Raw genomic sequence first — 20,728 nt, forward strand, 5'->3', positions numbered from 1 at the left:
CCAGGGACACTGGATGTGGTTGCTGGAGCATGAACAGTGAGTGGGTGTACTCACGTGAAAAGCAAAACATAAATATCAGTTTGATTCCAAGCCCTTTGGGTGGGCCACTTATGTAGGTCCTACCTTGATGTATGTGTCCAATCTAAACCATCCATCCTATTTCTCATCCCATTTTAGGCGTTGATCCAAAAAATGAAGCCAATCCGACTATTTGGCAGGCCATAGCATAGAAAATAGTGTTTTTACCGTTGAAATTCACCCTGATGTTTCTGTACCCCAAAACATGTCGAATATTGGGCTTGATGGGTCTGTCTTGGGCCATATAAACTAATGGTTGGGTTGGATTTTATTGATGCGGACCCCACCTATGAAAAACCACAGAAAAACATCTTTTTTAAAAAATATATGTAATATAGCAGCAGGTGCTGCTACTGACATCCAAAGACGTGCAGCACCTGCTGCGTTGTGATGGGTGAAGAGGCAGGGACGTGGGTCCTAGTTGTGGGCCCCACCGTGATGTGTGAGAACATCAACACAGTGCATTTGGTGGGCCCCTTTTTTAAACGGTGGACCCCCTTAAATCAACCGTATGTTGTGCTTAGGTGGCCCACATCACAGGGAACAGTGTGATTGAATGTCTGCCATTGAAACCCTTTTTAGGTAACAGAAGTTTTGGATCATTATGAAATTTATTTTCCTCTTCATCCAGGTCTGCGTGACCTAACCAACAGATTGGGTGGAAAATGAACGTCATGGTGGGCCCCACGTGGGACCCACTGATGTATGTATTGTATTCACACCTTTCATCGGTGTGGACCCCCACCATGAGGTATGTGCTTTATTTATGTTGTCCATCCTTATGGGACCCACCATGATGCATGTGTTGCATCCAAACCGTCCACCATTTGGCAAGCTTGTCTTAAGGCTTGAGGCTAAAAATAAGACAGATCTAGGATCAAGTGGACCACATTATAGAAAATAGTGGGTTTGAACGTCCACCATTAAAACCCTTGGGCTACAGGATTTGGACTAATACGATATTTGTTTTTCCTCTAGATCCAGGCCTTTGTGACCTTATGAATAGGTTGGATGGGAAATAAACCCTATGATGGGGCCCACTAGAATTTAAGCGTGGAAATCATTATCACCACGGTTAAATATGGTACGGTCTAGTTGATCTTTTGATATGGTTCATTTTTATATAATACTCTATATTAATTTCTGAAATTAGATGAATTGTATTCGGCCCATTCGAATTAGCCCATTCGACTCGGCCCAGTCGACTCGACCCATTGATTCGACCCATTTGATTAGGCTCGATGTAATATATGAGGCCCGTTGTTGAGGTCCACCTGGATGTGATGTATGAGGCCCGTTGTTGAGGCCCACCTTGATATATATGAGGTCCATGTGATGCGGCCCATTTGATGTATCTAAGGCCCATGGGTCGAGGCCCAATGTGATGTATATAAGGCCCTTTGCAATATGTGATTCCACCTTGGTTTATGTAATGATGTTTAGAGCGGGCTATGCCTTGGGAGCAATGATGGTTTAACATCCACATTGTAAGAATAATGTTGGTTTAATGTCCGCATTATAAATCTCCCTAGGGCCCATTGATAGCCCCATACTTGTTGTGTGTAGGCCGTCTAGGCCCATCCTCGTTGTAAGGATAGTTCACCACCATATAACATGCTTAGTATAACTCCATGATTCATGTCCATATGCATCATATGTATACTTCATATGAGGAATGTTTGATCATAGTATAAGCCGTTAGGCTGAGACATTTATGAGACTCCTTATGAGATGGAGTGCCCCACAAGATCGCGCGGTACGCACAGAATTGCTGCATGACTGGACGGTGTGACTCATGCATCTCGCATATGTGTGATATGATTACTGTACGCCCTAGCGACATTAGGGCCGTAGCCTCCACAGGCATGTAATGGATGGCTAGATGGGACACTAAAAATATTTGGTTCTGGCATATGGGCACTTTGGATGTCCATGGGTGAAACTCCTTAAACCTCCGAGGCTAGGAGACGCCCTAACAGACCAATTGGATACATGAGCGCCCAAGTGCCGAATACCAGGAGGCTGCGTCTCTCACTGTGTCATGGTCGGTTAGGAGGGGGTGTGGCCTTATCCGCCCGAGTGAGGGGGCTATAAGCTAAGCTGAGTTTGATCAGCTCGTAAATGGGTCCGCTATCGACGAGCCGGGTAGGTATTGGCAGACTACTGGTCAGGCAGATAGTGTGGTCTCTTCCACTCGCTGGGCTGTGCGGCTAGGAAGGCGACAGTCAGTGTGGAGTGTACTAGATCCTGGTGATGATCATAGAGATGTACAGTACTAATATGTGGACTTGATATGAGGACTGACATGATTTTATGACACCTGTCACTGTTGCGCATGTGGGCAGGCGCACGTGAGCAGACGCTGATGTGGGCAGGGCTGAGGCCTGGGCAAGCTACCACACTGGGCAAGCTACTAGTGGTTAGCAGGCTACTAAGCAGGAGTTGCATACTCATTCATTCATCCATTCACTATCCACTCGGGCTGGTGGTGCGCAACTATTTGTCAAGTGTACCTTCCTAATGACCAGGATTTCTGTTGGGGCGCGCGACTAACTTGAGATCAAGAGTTTACCACATTGTGTTTGACTATCCAAATTTAAGTATGGGACTGGTTTGGATAGAATTCCCTTGTGATGGACCCTATAACCTGCGATACTACGTACTATCATCCCGACTTCACTCTAACTTGGTCATTTCATTCGCATCGCATATTGCTTTTCATCCACAGCATATGACATTTTGGATTGCTACGTTTCTGCACTTATATGACTTAGATGAACTTGGCAAGATCTGCATATTGCATTACATCCGCAGTATATGATATTTGGCTCCTTATGATCTGCATTGCGTACTCTGATATTATATGACTCATGGACTTACCAGTATATTTCCACTTACTCTGATATCGTATGATTCATGATCTTGTTAGTATTTTTTCTTATTTCGATATTGTATGATTTATGGCGTTGTATTTGTGTGCTTAACACTTATCTTGCTTACACACTTTGTAAGGCCCGTATCCTAGCCCATACCGTTCCGTAGGCTTCCACGGTCCTCCCAGTCAAATTCTAGCGATCCGCGATCTGTTATCGGCATTTGTGCATGACCCTGAGATGTATCCCGTATTTTAGGGTCAGCTCGACCCGAGACTTGTACCCTAGCGATCGTGCCGTCGCCACGGTTCCGATGCCCCGTCTCACGCGCCAAGGTGATACCAAGGCCAGAAGATGTAGGCCCGCATTTAGTTCGAGAAAAACGCTGCACATTTGTAATACCAAGAGAATCTCTACAACATGTCCCATCAATCAAGTACACATCAATCACATCTCATGTCAAGTACACATCACCTCACACCTCATCCCCAAGCAACCCCAAAGTCAAACTCTCTCTCTCTTACAACCCATACATGTCAAGTACACCTATCACCCATCACTCACTCACCCATCCCTCTCTCTCTCTCTCTCTTTACATCCCATCCTCTTTCTCTCTCATTTCTTCATTTTTTTCAAGCAAGCAACCCAACATCCAAGCTCCTCCAATCTCCACGAGAGAGCTTGGTGTGGCCCACCTTCCTACCACCCAATCCCACCATCCAAAGTCCATCTCAACCATTAAAAACGCTCCCTTAGAGCTCTAGAGGCTATAGGCGGAAGAAGGAAGAGGAGTCAAAGGTGAGTGTTTCTTTTTAGTTTTGTTTGTGTGGATTTGATCATTTGATGGCCCACTTGTGGCGGGACCCATCTCGATGTATGCATTGTATAGGGAGGGCCCATAGTGGCAGGGTCACTCCCTCTATCTCTCCGATCTCTCTCTCTCTCTCTCTCTCTCTCTCTCTTTATCTCTTTCTTTCCTTTCCTTGCATGATGGCCTACCTGATGCGTGTGTGTGGCCCACCGTGATGCATATATTCTATATCCATGTCGGCCTCATGTGTGGACCCAACTGCTGGTGTCCTGTGGTTGGCTGGACAGTCCAGCACTGCTGGCACCGTCCAGTAGGTTAGGATGAAGAGAAATCCCAAATATCTGCTTTATCTTGGTGGCCCCACACGTGTTGACCCACTGGAAGTGGTTTGGTTGATGCATCTGAAAAGGCCAAGCTATATGTCTTGGGGGGGGGGACTGAATAGGACTATGCCAAATTAAAATGATAACAGCGAAAATTAAAAAATTAAAGGAAAGATAGCACTATAATCAATTCACAATACTGAAATGTAAAGCAACCTTAAAATTCTAGATGTTCTAAGGACAACCTTACACCATAAAAACCAAGGGTTTATGGCAAGGACAACCTTACTAGAACAGTCTAAGAATCAATAACACAAATTGAAGAGAAATAAAATAGCAAGAATTAAAATCTACACTATTACAACATTCCCCACAATGCTTGAAATGTAAAAATTACAACATTTAAATCCACAAATACATTCCACAAGATTGAATGATAAAAAATATAAAAATTAAACCACACATCCAAACACAAAGAATTACAGTGGTTCGCCTGTGTGTATACCAACTGCTAAACAACAACTACACAGCTACTCCACTCCTAATATCCTCATACAATGGATATTAGCGTTCACTATAAAAATAGGTTTTTCTTAGGTTCACCTAAAACCCTCACAATTGTGTCTTTCAAGTGGGCTTACACAATTCAAAAACCACACTATCTGAGTTTTCTGGCTTTCCTCAGATAACAAAAAAGAATGAGATTTTTCTGGCCTAATCTTAAAAGAAACCAACATAATGGAAATTACAATAATGTAAAATACCTGGATTTCTCCTTTTATTGCAGCCTGGAAGAGCCAAGACGGAGTAAAAATTCGAATATAGAAGTTCAATGTCTACACTCACTTTGAAATGGTTCTAGGTTCTAATTGATTTTAAATTAAATCAAGTTGGGGCTAGCTCTATTTGATTTTGATTCCAAGAAGTGGAATATCACAATTCCTCTTTCAAATTAGATTGGAATGCAGAAACAAAATCAAATATAAAAAGCTAATAAAAAGAGAATATTAAATATGCACGATCTAGCTTAAGAAGATTACAACCTTATCTCTCAGAGTGATGCCTTGATTTTACTTGAATTAGATATCAAACTCTGAAAATCGTGATCTATTTATAGTTGCAGAAATCACGTCTACAACTGGTCATAGGATGAACTGATTTTTGAAATTTTGAGCGCGATCTGATAAAACCGTTCCATGACTGGTCATAGGTCCTTCACGACCGGTCGTACGGCCTCCACGACTGGTCGTGACCTATCCATGATTGGTCGTGAGGAGCCAAGAATAATTGCTGGAGTTTAAGTCGTAGCTGCTGGACTGGTCGTGAACGAGTCATGCATTGTTCACACAACCGGTCGAGCAGACTCCAGGACTAGTCATGGCTTAACAAAAAATTCAAAAAATTTGCAACAATTTAGGACTGGTCTTGGAATTTCTTGGACTGGTCGAGCCAATGCTAGGACTAGTCAAACAGAGTCCAGGACTAGTCAAAGAACAGACTTTTCACTTATAAAAAGAGTAATTGACTTATGTATCCGAAATGACCTACCCTAAGGTCAATCTAAGGTCATTCATATCTTGAACCTTCTTTTCTTCAGATGATGGACGATCTTTGAAGTTCATGAAGCTTGATATCGCGACACTTAATGAAGCTTGAACTTGAGATTTTTAGAAGCTTGAATTCATAGTTCTTGAGTTGTACTTCACCTTGAGTCTTGAACAAGATCTCATCTTTTGATGCAGCTTTAAAACTTTGAAGCTTTTAGGAGAGAACAATGTACTTGATCTTGCAGTTCTTGAAGTAGATCTTTGTTCTTGACTTGAAGCATTGTCCTTGTACATGTGATGCATTGCCTTGAACATATATATCAATGTGCTACACAAGACACAAATTGAAGTTTTGACACTACAAATTTTGACAATCAAAGGAGCATAAAACCATAGCACTTACAATATCCACGTCAATAAGATCTATGGCCCCATCACGTTTTATATGGTGTGACCCACCTTAATATATATACATACATACATACATATATATATATATATATATATAAAGGTATTTGCATCCAAAGAGGGCCTGGACGTGTTTTGATATAAACTGTATATATATATATACACACACACACGCACATATATATATATATATATATATATATATTATAACATATATGTATATATGTATGTATGGTGGACCCCAAGTGGGACCCACCTGATGTATGTAGAAATCCACACTCTCTAGTGTGCTAGATGGTGGATTGAACCGTGAGGATCTCAACCTCCCATTGTAGAGATGATTGGATGGTGTATATCACACCAGCTTTATTTGGACCAAGTGGGCCACACGTGTGGACCCACCTGATATCTATGTTTCATCCAGGCCATCCGGTCTACATGGGATCACCGTGATGCATGGTTTGATCCACACCGTCCCTAGTTGGGATAGTGGATGTCCACAATGATATATGTATTGTATACATACCATCCATTCATTTTTCTTATGATGTGGAACCCACCCACACGTGGGACCCACCCACACATGTGACACGTGTGGGGTGGGACCCCTTGATGTATGCGTTTAATCCACACTGTCCGTTTTGGACGGTGGGCCAGTGCTAAGGGTGTCAACAAGTTCTGTGGGTCTGGCCGTGAGGTTGTGCAATATCCAGACCGTTCATTCATACAGGGCCCGCTGTGATGCTCGTGTGGCACTTACCTACCATGTGTGTAGAGCCCACCTTGACATTATGTGTTTTATCCTAGCCGTCCATCATCTGGACTGTGGGTGACCACCTGATGTATGTGAAATATACTCACACCGTACAAACGTTAAAAGATGGTTTCTTTTATTATTTTATTATTATTTCTCTCTCATGGTATTACAGGGAGAATGGGATAGATCTAAATTTCACGTGGGACCCACCTTGATTTGTTTATTATAATCCACACCGTCCAGATTATGTTGGACAGTGCTGTCCAGTGGTCGGATGGTGCTGATTTACTTGGATAATGTTTGGACAGTGCTATCCAATGTTTGGACAGTGCTGATTTACATAGGCAATGTTTGGGCGGTGCTGATCATCATTAGAGCGCCATGTGCCCCATAAAATGATAGTGTACTGTGATACACATGTTACACCTATAACTATTGAAATGATTTTTGGTGCGGCCCATGTGATGAGGCCCACCTTGATGTATTTGTGGCCATCTATGAGGCCTAATTGAATGTATTTTGTATCAGCCGTCCATCTGACAGGCTATGTGGGGCGCACCGTGATGCATTTGTGATCTACACCGTCCAGCTATCAGGTGGACCACACAGTAGAAAATAATAGTGAATTGAACAGCTACCCTTGAAACCCTTTTTAGGTCACAGAAGCTTTGGATCTATATAAAATTTGTTTTTACCTCTTATTCAGGTCTTTGTGACCTTATAATCAGATTGGATGAAGAGTATACGGTGGGCCATACCTGGATGTATTTATGGCCCATCCGTGGGGTCCACCTGGATGTATTTGTGGCCTATCCATGAGGCCCACCTTAATGTATTGGTGGCCCATCCGTTAAGGCCCGCCTTGATTGCAATTGCAGCCCACATGATGCGGCCCATTTGATGTATATGAGGCCCATTGGTGCGGCCCGTTGATATGACCCACTTGATGTATATGGGCCCATTGGTGCAGCCTATATGATGTAGCCCATTTGATGCATGTTGGCCCATTGGAACGGCCCACATGATGTATACGAGGCTCATTAAGACGTATTTGAGGCCCATGGGAGAGGCCCAATGTGATGTATTCGAGGCTCATGAGTGAGGCCCATTGTGATGTATTCAAGGCCCAATGTGATGCATTCGAGGCCCATGAGTGAGGCCCATTGTGGTGTATTTGAGGCCCATTGTGATGTATTCAAGGCCCATGGACGAGGCCCAATGTGATGCATTTAAGGCCCATGAGTGAGGCCCATCATGATGCATTCAAGGCCCATGGGAGAGGCCCAATATGATGTATTTGAGGCCCATGAGTGAGGCCCATTGTGATGTATTCAAGGTCCCTGTGATGCGGCCCATAGTGATGTGTATGTAGCACTTGTATGAGGCCCATTGCGATGTGTATTAGGCCTTTGTGTGAGGTCATGGGCCCATTATATGTTTAACCCTATGTGGGCCACTCCTTGGGAGTACTGTTGGTTGAATGTCCACATTGATGAGCAATGATGGTTGGATGTCCACATTGTGACCTTCCCTTAGGCCTTGTTAGGCCCATTCTCACCGATTGTCGATTCCGAGTATTGAGGCCGATTCCGATTGTCGAAGCCGATTCCAATCGTCAATTCTGATTGACGAGGCTAAGTCCGATTGACGAGGCCGATTCTGTATGTCGAGGCCGAGTCTGATTGACAAGGCCAATTCAGTATGTTGAGGCTGATTGATGAGGCTAATTCCGTTAGTCGAGGTTGATTACGATCATCAATTTCGGTTGTTGAGGCCGAGTCTGATTGACGAGTCCGATTCCGTATGTCGAGGCCGATTGTTGAGGCCTTCTGATTGTCGAGGCCGAGTCCGATTGATGAGGCCAATTTCGTTGGTCGAGGCTGATTGTCAAGTCCGATTCGATTGTCGATTCCAATTGACGAGGCTGATTGTCGAGTCCGATTCGATTGTCGATTTCAATTGATGAGGCTGATTCCATTAGTCGATTCCAATTGTCGAGGCCAACTCTGATTGTCGATTCCAATTATCGAGGCCGAGTCTAATTAACGAGGCCAATTCCGTTAGTCAAGGCCAATTATCGAGGCCGATTCCGATCATCGATTTCGATTGTCGAGGTTGAGTCCGATTGACGAGGCCGATTCCGAGTATCGAGGCCAATTTCGATTGTCGAGACTGATTTCAAGTTTCAAGGCCGATTCTGAGTATGTGACAGCATAACATCATGATACATGCCCATACGCATCATCTGCATGTTTGATTATGAGATATGGTTGGCCATTGCATATGACAGTTTGTTCATGGGACTCCCTGATAGGCGGAGTTGTCCCACATGAGTGCATGGTATGCGCAGGATTGATGCATGATTGGACTGCGTGACTCATGCATCTTACATTGTGTGTTGTAATTACTGTATGCCCTAGCGACATCAAGGCCGTAGCCTCCACATGCATATTGTGGATGGCCAGATGGGATACCGAAAATTTATTCTACATGGGGTGCTATAGATATCCCTGGGTGAAAGTCCCTAAACCTTCTTAGTTCTAGAGGTTGCTCCAACGTCTAGACCGAGTGGACGCATGAGCGCATGAGGGCCGTATACCATTAGGCTGCGTCTCCCACTGTGTCGTGGTTGGTTGGAAGGGGGTGCGGCCTTACTTGCCCGAGAGGAGGGGGAAAAGCTAGGTTGAGTTTGACCAGCTCTAGGAATGGGTCCGCTATCAATGAGCCGGGCTCAATATTGGCAAGCGAATAGTGAGGTCTCTTTCACTCACCTTGTTGCGCGCAATGAGGCGACAATTTGGTTTAGAGTGTAATAGACCTCGGTGATTTCTCAGAGAGGAACCGTACTGATATGTGGACTTATTTAGTAGAAATTGCATACTCATTCATTCATTCATTCACTATCCACTTGGGCTGGTGGTACGCAACTATCCATTACGTGTACCTTCGCAATGACTAAGATTTCGATTGGGGCGCACGACTAACCTGAGATTAGGAGTTTACCACATTGAGTCTGACTATCCAAATTTAGGTATGGGACTGGTTTGGATAGAAGTCCCTTGTGATGGACCCCATAACCTGCGATACTATGTACTATCATCCCGACTTCACACTCCAGCATTATCATTACATTCGTACCGCATATCGCATTACATCCGCAGCATATGACATTTTGGATTACTATGTTTCTGCATTTATACAGCCTAGATACGACTGATGGTATTCGTGGACTCATTAGGATTTGCATATTGCATTGCATCATCGACATCTGATATTTGGCTTGCTGTCTCCGCATTGCATAGTTGATCTACATTACTTCATCAGTATATGATATTGTTTTTATTATATTTCTACATCGCATAGCCTGAAAAGGCTGATGGTATTTATGGGCCTATCAGTATGTTTTCGCATTCCCGACTCTGATATATTATGACTCATGGACTTGTCAGTATTTTCGCTTATTCTGATTTCTCTGATATTACTTACTTAGCACTTACCTTATGCACACACTTTCACCACCCACTAAGCTTTCTATAAGCTTATACAGGATAGATGCGTGCAGGTGGCGTTAGGTTGAGGCAGCATTGAGCATGGAGCATGCAGCGGTCTTCTGGAGCTTTGATTTTGACATATGTATTTCCCTTTCAGCATTGTATTCAAATGTTTATATTAGTAGATATGTGATGATGATGTTGCCTTTGTGATTTGGGTAAACTTATGGTTATGCTTCTTATGAGATAAATGTACATTAAAAAATCCTCCTTGTAGGATCCTAGGATCGGAATCTGGCGTATGAGTGCTAGGAAACAAGAATGGGGTATTACGGAGGCTGTCGACACCAAATTCGGTGATCGGGATTCCTGTGAGTCCGATCTTCGGGTTTGGGGCGTGACACACTTTCACCACCCTCTAAGCTTTCTATAAACTTATGCACGATAGATGCGTGCAGGTGGCGTTAGATTGCAGCAACATTGAGCATGGAGTGTGCAGCGGTCTTCTGGAGCTTTAATTTCAATATATATATTCCCCTTTCGGCACTGTATTCAAATGTTTATATTAGTGGATATGTGATGATGATGTTGCCTTTGTAATTTGGGTAAACTTGTGGTTATGCTTATTATGAGACAAGTGTACATTAGAAAATCCTCCTTGTAGGATCCCAGGATCAGAATTTGACGTATGCGCACTGGGAACCGAGAATGTGGTACTAAGGAGGCTATCGGCACTGGATTCAGTGATCAAGAATTTTATGAGCCCAATTTTGGAGTTTGGGGCATGACAGAAAGTTTTTAAAAATAGAAAGTAAGTTAGTTTCTAAAAACAGAAAAATGAAAGGAAATTAGTTTATAAAAACGGATTAGAAAAGTTTTTAAAAAATAAAAATTAGTTTCTAAAAACAAATTAGGAAAGTTTCTATCCTAGAATTAAAATGTAAATTAGTTTCTAAAAATAAAAAAGGAAATTTTCTAAACCTAGAAATAGAAAGCTAAGTTAGTTTCTAAAATAATTCTGAAAAAACCCTAACCTAAAAATAGAAAGTAGAAAAATCCTAATCTTAACCTAATTCCAAAACTAATCAAATCCAGAAAACACAACCGTCAATCCTCTTCAACGGCGCCATAAACTTGTTTACAATCCCAATTGTAGGGTCGCGATGTAGTAATTATCTCGGTAAGACCGAGGTCGAATCCACAGGGACTGATCTTGTGCGTTTTTGAAATTAACTAGAAGTAGAACTAGAAGAAGATGTAAAACTGATTCTGAAGTGATTGAGAGAGTAATTGTGAATTAAGTAATTAAAACTAAGAATTTAAAGGTGGGAAATAATGTGTCAAGGATCCACTTGTAGTGATCAGGGAGCCATCTTCCTTGATTCAAGTAATACAATTAGAATTGGAGTCCTATCCTATCCAATTGGAAAATATATCAATAAAACCAAATCTGAACTTCCATTGACCTAATTCTCAATGAAGGAGAACTATGATAATTGACAGGGATTCCATCACCAAACCATGCCCAGGAGACAATAGAAAACAATAAGATTTACCAATCCCATAATCTCAAAGCAGGAGAATTGTAAAGATTATGAAGGATTCCATCACCCTACCGTGCCCAAAGGACGATGGTGAATAACAGGACTTATTAATTTCACAATCTTAAATCAGGAAAAGAAGGTACTCAAAGCTATTGCAGATCTACTATAATTTGAGTCACAATAAACCATTAAAAACTGAAAGTATTCCTTAAATATCAAATTAGAATCCATGGAGTTTAACATAAACATGAATTAAAATAAGAGAAACATCTTATCACGCTACAAGCTTCACCTCTTAGCCCTAGCTAAGAGGTTTAGCCAACCATAGACATGATTGAATCTAAAACCCTAGAAGAAAGCATGAAAATAATTAAGGAAGAAGAAGAAAAACTCTTGGCAACGGCTTTTCCACCCTTTTTCTCCACTCCTTAAACCCTAGAAGATGCCTAAGGACATACTGGGGAATCCTATTTATAGTTGTGGAACTCAAACTTTCACATCTAGTTGGAAAACTCTATAAACTGCCTCAAATTTACGCATTTTTCTAAAATAAACTTCACTCTGTGCAATTTCACCAAAATGACCCAGAGTTTCAGAATATGCTTTTTAAGGACGATTTCATGATTCCTTTTTTTCACTTCAAATCTTTGATTCTCTTCATTCCTCACTTGATTTTCTGGATCTTTGCCATGTGAATTCTTCAATCTTAGTCTCCTAAGATCCATCCCTTGCCTTGGTGATTCTTGAGCATCAAATCCATACTTTTAGCACCCTTTTCAATCTAAGCTCTTAAATTCACCGTGCAACACAAACATGAGTAAAATAGAAGATTAAGCATTATCATGTTCATAAAACCAAGATATAAATGGAGGATAATATGCAATATTTGACCCTCAACAGTAGGTCCCATCTCATGGGCCCCACCCTGATGCATTTGTGGTATCCACACCGCCCATCTATTTTTTTTTATCATCTTAGATCTTGAGCCTAAAAATGGGATAGATCCGGATCTTAGGTGGTCCACACCGTAGGGAACAATGGAGATAGGGGCATCCACCATTAAAACTCTCTAGGAGCCCACCTTGGGGTGTTTCTACACCCACCCACATGTGTGATGGTCACACAGACCTGGGTGATGGGAAAACATAAATATCAGCTTGACATAAAACCTACGCGGATTTGGAATCCTTAGTTTGAAATCTCCTAGCTGTGTTTGGCACCCTTAGGTTTAGAAACCCTGTAATCCAAAAATAGTTATACATAGTATATTTTAAGGGGTTTGAGTTTATGTAATGCCCCAAATTTTAGGGGTCGAGTCATACTCGACTCTTGAGGTCCCGGGTGCCACTTATGCTGTTATGAGAATGCAAGTATTGGTACATTTAGTCAGGTATCACAGTAGACATATAATCAAGCTAGACAATGCAATATATTCTAAAATAAATAATCCAAAACATCCCAATTAATGTAAGCAAAAAGCCGTATTTGTTCAGAGTACATGGCGAAAGCTGGGCGGTATATAAACATTTAGTCTAAAAATGCAGAAAAAAAAAACGTATCAACCCTAAGATCCTGCCAGCGATCTAATGATGTCCTACATCAGCCCTCCCAATATTTGGAAGTATGAAAGTTCCTCCTCTGAGTCCACATGCGCCTCCTCCAGCGCATCGGACTTTAGGGCATCTACATTTAAGATAGGTCTGGTTGGTGTTTTCAAACACCGTCCCAGAGTGGGAGTGAGTGATCAACTCAATGGTTCCATTAACATCAAGTTACACATGTTATAAATTCAACAAGCACAATTAATGATAAAGCATGTTAACACCTAGTTCCTAAGTACTCTTATTAATGTACGTGCATGTTGTTATGGGATGATGTATGTCCTCACGTTCCAATACTCCCTCATAAGCCTCTCTCACACTTCATTCGCTAATTCTAACACTCCCTCAATACGCGACCACAACACCTAAGTCACCACAACCTATGCTAATATAATGCGATGAATGTTCATGTTAGCTAAGTATTTAGTTAAGTCTGTTTCTTTAGCAAAATTAGGTAAGCTGAAACACCTCTTTTTGATCAATGGTTGTATCCAGATTGTAAGGTCCAAGGCAGCCATAGTGTCCCCGTACCTGCGATCCTTGATCCGTCAAGGTTCGTCACTCCCAGGTGAGCTTATACGATAGGCAAATTTGTAAAATGAATTTGATCGCGGTCACTATGGGGAGGCTTGTCACCCAAGTGTAGGCCGACAACACAGACACGGTGTCCTATACCACCATGCCCGGCTCATGGGACTTGGGGATCATGACGCTAACGGTTGATTGTAGGCCTCTTGAGGGCAGGGGTACTTTAGATTCAGGAAGGTGTGATCATACATGGTGGACACAACATGGTTGGTCGGCAGATAGGCTAATTCGATTGACTTGGACTAACTCCGACGTAGCCGACATTGGGTGCAACCAACCTGTGTAGTCCGACTACTACCGGTAATCCATGTTCGGCTCGAATCAATTCGATTAGTCTGGGCCGACTGTAAGTGCTATAGTGAATAAAGCACACCATATTTGTCAAATTTCATTTAGACAAAACAGCTTATGAAGTAGCCTTCTAATGTAGATCAAGATGGAAAGTTCAAGACTCTACTAAATTTCAAATCAAGTAGAAGATCAAGATGGAAAGTTCAAGACTCTACTAAAGTTTAAGTCAAGTAGAAGAACAAGTTCCATAAAGTTCAAGCATCCAATCTACTTCAAAAGTTCAGTTATTTCAGGTATAATAAACCCTAGAAAGACCTTAGGATTAGGTACTTTCAAAATATAATTTAAGTAGGTTTTTATGCTTATAGTTGGCTAAGGTTCGACTAGTCTAAGTTATGGCTCGACTAGTCTAAGAAATTTTCGACTAGTCTTAGTTCCAATCGAAGTAAAATAGAATTTTTGTTACACCTTCGACTAGTCAAGGAACCTGCTAGACCAGTCGAAGGTGGGCCTTCGACCAGTCAAGAGTTGCTCAACTCGAAGTCCAGCAATTAAATCAGTTTGGATTTCCTGCATCCTCGACCAGTCGAACAGGGCCCTAGACGAGTCGAGCAGGGCTTTCGATCAGTCGAAAATCTGTTTTATCTTATCGCGCTCAAAATTTGAAAATTTGTTGGAACGGAATCCAGTCCTTAGACGAGTCGAAGTAACAACTTCTTTACTATAAATCGAGGCCTTCTCTCAATCCGAAAATACAATTCAAGTCTATCAAATCCTTCTTCAAGAGAGAGAGAAGTCCCCATAATGCTTAAGCTATCGCACGGTATTTATTAAATATTTTTAATAGCTTTTGTTTAATTCCTTGATATCTTATGCTGTAAATCTTACTTTATAAAGAGAGTAAAAACTCTTCTTTTTGAGATCTTAAAGGAATTCAAACAAGTAACCTTTGGTTGGAATATATTTAAAATCAATCTAGAACCTTGAACCCTTTTCTATTTGGCTAAACATTGAATGATCTACATTCAAGAGAAGTGGTTCTACGACTATATCGATAGATACGTCTTCAAAGGAGAAGATAAGTATATTTTTTTTGTATTTTGGTTTTGATTGAGATAAGCCAAAAAATCTCAGTGAGGTGTTTCTTGTTTGTGATAGCCCGATAAAATCACAACTGTATCAGGTTTTAAGGTATTCCTATGAAAACCTTATTTATAGTGAAAGCCAATATCACGTGGATAGTGATTATTGGGATTGGAGTAGATGCGGCTATTTGAGAACAATTGTTGACACACCGAACCACTATAATTCTTGGTGTCGTAGTGAATGCCTTTTATGTTTATGTTTATGTGGTGAATGGTTGTAATCTTCTTAAGTTAAAGTCGTAAATGCTTGTAATAGGTTTAGCTTTTATTGACTCTTGTTGGTTTAGTATTTTGATTCTTACAAGTTTCGTGAAATAAGGTTGTTCTGCCTAAACTTGTTTGGGTGAAGGTTGTCCTACGAACCAGTTAGAATCAACGTTTCAATGCTAGTGTAATTGAAATCTTTGATTTATTTATTATTTCTGCACTTTATTTTTTATTTGGCATAGTCCTATTTAATACCCCCCCTCTAGGACTAGTTAAGCTCTCATTTTTTCAGCGACCAACCTGATTGGGCTACTCTTGTGGATTTGTAGTTTGTCGGCTAACCTGACTACCCAGGTAGTCCCACTCAGTCAATCACATTAATAAATTGACTACCACGACTACAAGGAGGGATATAACTAGTTAATTAGAATATCTTACTTTATAATTCATTTCATTGAACAAGCATGTGGCATTACACTAAGATAGTAATTCATGGAAAGTAAGTGGAAAGTGCACACTGGTTAGCATGCATTCATCTACACATTATATCTATAATCAATCGACACTAATTAACATGCATTAGTCTATACATTGCCCAAATCAATAATCAGCACTGGTTAACATGCATTCATTTATGCATTATGCAAATATTTAATCGACACTAATTAGCATGAGTTAGTCCATACATTACTCAAATCAATAATCGACACTGGTTAGCATGGATTCGTCTGCACATTACAAAAATCATTAATCGACACTAATTAGCATGCACTAGTCCATACATTACCCAAATCAATAATCGACACTGGTTAATGTGCGATCATCTATTCACTATATAAACCATTAATCTCAACATGGGTTTGATAATTGGCAACCTAAGGGTAATGGTCCGCACCTTAGAGTGGTGCACCGGGTTTCGGGTTCGCTCCTAAGGCTAGGGTCCCGCTGATTAGCTAACTGGCATCCTATACTAAGATGATTGGCTTGTAAGAGCTCATGCATTTAGTCCTCAAGGACCAATTTTTAAGAAGGGTTTGCTGATTACCTCTAATTGCTGCCAAGGAGATTCCAGCAATGCAGCGCGGTGCGATGATGTCGCTGGCTAGTGGCGGCAGGGAGGATCCTCCAAAACAACTCCTCTCTCACACTTCCTCCCTTCTCTTCTCTTCTCCCTCTCTCTTTTCTTGCAATGAAAATTCGTATGGGAGTAATGGGGGTGGTAGATAAGGTTATTTATAGTGCCAAAAGTGTGCACAATAGCCCTGGTTCTCCTTTTCCTATTAAACTTGCCCTAGGGAGGTTGATTTCGATTTATAGAGTCCTTTCAGGGGCCCACTAACTCATCCGTGTTAGGGAGGGGTTGCCCCACCATAGGAACTATGGTCTGTCAAAATTGGGCGACAATCGAACACTTCAATTAACCACGAGGATCCCTTTTGCGATGGACAATCATCAGTGATCAATCGGGGTCGCGACTATACGAATACGAGCGGAAAAATATCCTTAACACGTACCACGAGTTTGGTCACAATCTAATGGTTAAAAGGTCATAACTTTGTCAAAGAGTGAGGGGTCTATTTCACTTAAGTTTCAGATTTTCGCCTAAAGCACTCACATGTTTCAAGCACTTGGCCTCCGGCCCAAGTTAAGCAGTTCTGGGCACTATCCTAACTTGCCATCCACGATGGGCATCAAGCCTAGTGGGACAGGCGATTTTCTATAGTTTCGGGCTTAATGGACCTACAATGTGTGGTCTAAATCTTATTTAGTTTGTCGGGGCGAATCCCGAGAAAGCAAACCTCTGAGGTTCCTTTCGGATTCTCTTTATCCTTAGGATTAGCTATATTTGCGACATTGTCATTTTACGATTTGTGAAAGTAGCCATTCAACCCCATTCACCCCTAATTTCTGGGGTTCCATGCGCTAACCCTTTGTAGTCTGCCTAACAGGGTCCTTAGGTGGCTCCATTGGTAGACACCCTAGGATCCAGTGCTATTTTGGCTTAGGTGTTACAGTTTAATTACTAAACCAACTTTAAAATCTCTAATTAATGTACATATGTGATGTTTGACACAATGGTTGTAATAAGGCTGTTGAAATATATACTCTGCTTGGAAATGATGAAATCCTAAGTCTCGGATGGGCCACAAGCACAGGATCACACCCTAGTGGCTAACCAACAATTTTGAACCATTGATTTAGATCGGCAATGATTAAAATGTGCAGATCATCCTATTAAAGTAATTATAGTTATGCAATTGATAATCTGATTATTCTGGGATATCATCAGTGGGCCAAGTGCCTAATAAATTAGTAGCCTGAGCACGCAAGTTACATATGCATATGTCTAGTCAGGCCGTCCCTAGAGGGTCCTACCTTGGCTATGTATTTTTATCCATGCCTTACATTTAGTGCTAAACCTTGTTAATGTACAGGCTACATGAGGAGCTAATGCTAGTCTAACGTGGGCCACGCCACATAAACCTCTACATGTCGAGTGGGGCTTATCATTCGGGTCTCACTCTTTATATATGCTGTGTTAATTAAGGCCAATTATCACATAATATATTTGAGAACATGCTAGTGTACTTAGCCTGATAGGACACACTACTAACATGCTTAGTGCAATGGATATCATGCCCATTTATATGCCCATACACATCATCTGTATGCCTGTTGTGGATGACGATCAATCATAGTATATGCCTTTCGGCTTGAGATACTTAAGGGACATCATATGAGAGGTAGGGTTGCCCCATATTATCGCACAATATATGCAGGTTTGGTGCATGACTTGGATAGTATGACTCATGCATTTCACATTTTGTATGTCACAAGTGCCTTCATACCTTAGCAACATCGAGTTTGTGGCCACCACAAAGATATTGTGGCTAGAAGATTTGATACCAGAAATGCATTCTAGCACTTGAGTGTTATGGATGTCCTTGGGTGAAAGTCCCTAAAATCCTCCAACGATGAGACTGAGTGAATAACATGAGCGCCCAAGTGCTAAATACCAGTAGGCCACATCTCCCACTATGTTGAGGTCGGTTGGAAATGGGTGTGACCGTATCCGCCTAGGTGTAGGTAGCTATAAGTTAGGTCAAGTCTGACCAGCTTGTGAAATGGGTCCATTATCGATGAGATGGGTGGGCATTGGCATACTAGTGAGGTCTTTTCCATTCACTTGGTTATGCGTGTAATGGGTGATGGCTAGAGTCGGAGTGTACTAGACCATGGTGATGTTCCTAGTTATGAAATGTTATGATATGTGGACTGGTTGAGGATTGACATATTTATGTTGCATCTTTAACATATGACACTCAGCTATGTAAGCCTTACATTGCATAGCCTTGGTATTGCTAAAATATTCATGGACTCAGCACTGAATTCAACGGCTAAGAATTTAGTGAGCCCGGTTTACCGAGTTTGGGGTGTGACAGGGGACCTCTACCTCAATTGGTAAAACCGCCTCCATTATGAATACAAGATTGTATGGATTGATGCTTGTTCACCATTAAAATAGTGAAAAAAGACGGTTCAAAACTGTCAACAGAAATTCCCAATAGTCATAAGGGACTTAAATTTTGCTGCGTCGTAAATGTTTAATCGACAGTTGGTGTCCGTCGTACCAAATGACGCTTATAATCGTTGAAACTCTTGATGGTCCATAACTGTACCCTAATTAGTTAATACCTACCCATTTAGTTTTGAATTGTAATTTACAAATTACCAACGATGTCAAACCATTGGTAATTTCATCATTAAAGATGGTTTTTAAACCATAATTTCCATTTGCGAAAATGGTAGAGATCGCCTGAAGCTGTCAGTAAATTTCTTTTATTAAAGTGAATTTCTAGGTGGTTTTTTTCACCCAATAAAAAATACAAACACCAGCATTCATCATGATGATTTGGTCAAGATCATCAATCAACCCCATCAGGAAACCTGATCTGGTCCAATTAGATAGTTGGATAGGCCATATCGTTAATCAAGTCCCTAGGATGGGCTTGATCTTCAATGTCCAGTAATGAGACCACTCAAAATACTCTAGAATAAAGGATGTATGATAAATCGACAATGTCCAACTCACAATTATAAAGTGAATTGTTCTATCCAATACATATTATAGATTCTAGAATTTGCATATGTGTGGCTTCTACCAAAAAATGGCCTTCGGACCAAAATCTATTCACGAACTTACAGAATTGATAAACAAATAGAAAAATGAAAAATCAAGGCGTAACCTCCTACCATTTTGATTATTCATGGGATAACAAGGCGTAACCTCCTAACACAGTTATTCCAAAACCACCGAAACAAAAAGATGCAACTATAAAAGTAATCATAACCACAGCAATCATCAGGAAAAAGAAAAACAAAAAAAGCCAAAGGTAGAAAAAAGGAAAATTACTTTTAATTAAGAAAATAAACTACTTCAAAAGTAATCCATAAACTACACAACCAAACAAAGCCTAACTTTGAATACATTCTATCATGAATGATAGAATCTTCCAATTCAAGTTGCATGAACTAGCATACTCTAATGTATGCATAAACAGAGAGGAGTATAATAAGGAAGTTTTTTATTCATTAAAAAGAAAAAATGTAGACAACTGTGAGTTAACCATTTAAGTAATAAACTTTCCATAAACTGTACAAACTGAGCACTTGTAATTAGTTCTGGAGGGAAGTGAGCACCAATAAGAATTAGAAATGATGAAAGAGTTCGTACGCACTTTTCTTGGATCTTCGGCTTATCAAAATATTATTCTATCTCAACATCTTGGACATAAAATGCCATAATGAGAATACAGAAGAGGAAGCACCACAATTAGATGAAACTTGGATATGAATAGAAATTGACATTGAATAGAAGATTATTAGAGAATCATCAGTCAGGTGAAGTTTATGTAATATTTTTGTTTGTGCAAGTTCTCACTGTCCATCAAGTATGCCTTGACATGGATGTTCCTAGGGCAAAAAAATCTAACAATCCTGATCAGCAATGGAAAATGTGGACAGTGAAGAAAACCAACCAATGGACCAAATTCAATTTACAAG

Source organism: Magnolia sinica, chromosome 6 (assembly GCF_029962835.1).
Source record: "Magnolia sinica isolate HGM2019 chromosome 6, MsV1, whole genome shotgun sequence".
NCBI classification, from domain to species: domain Eukaryota; kingdom Viridiplantae; phylum Streptophyta; class Magnoliopsida; order Magnoliales; family Magnoliaceae; genus Magnolia; species Magnolia sinica.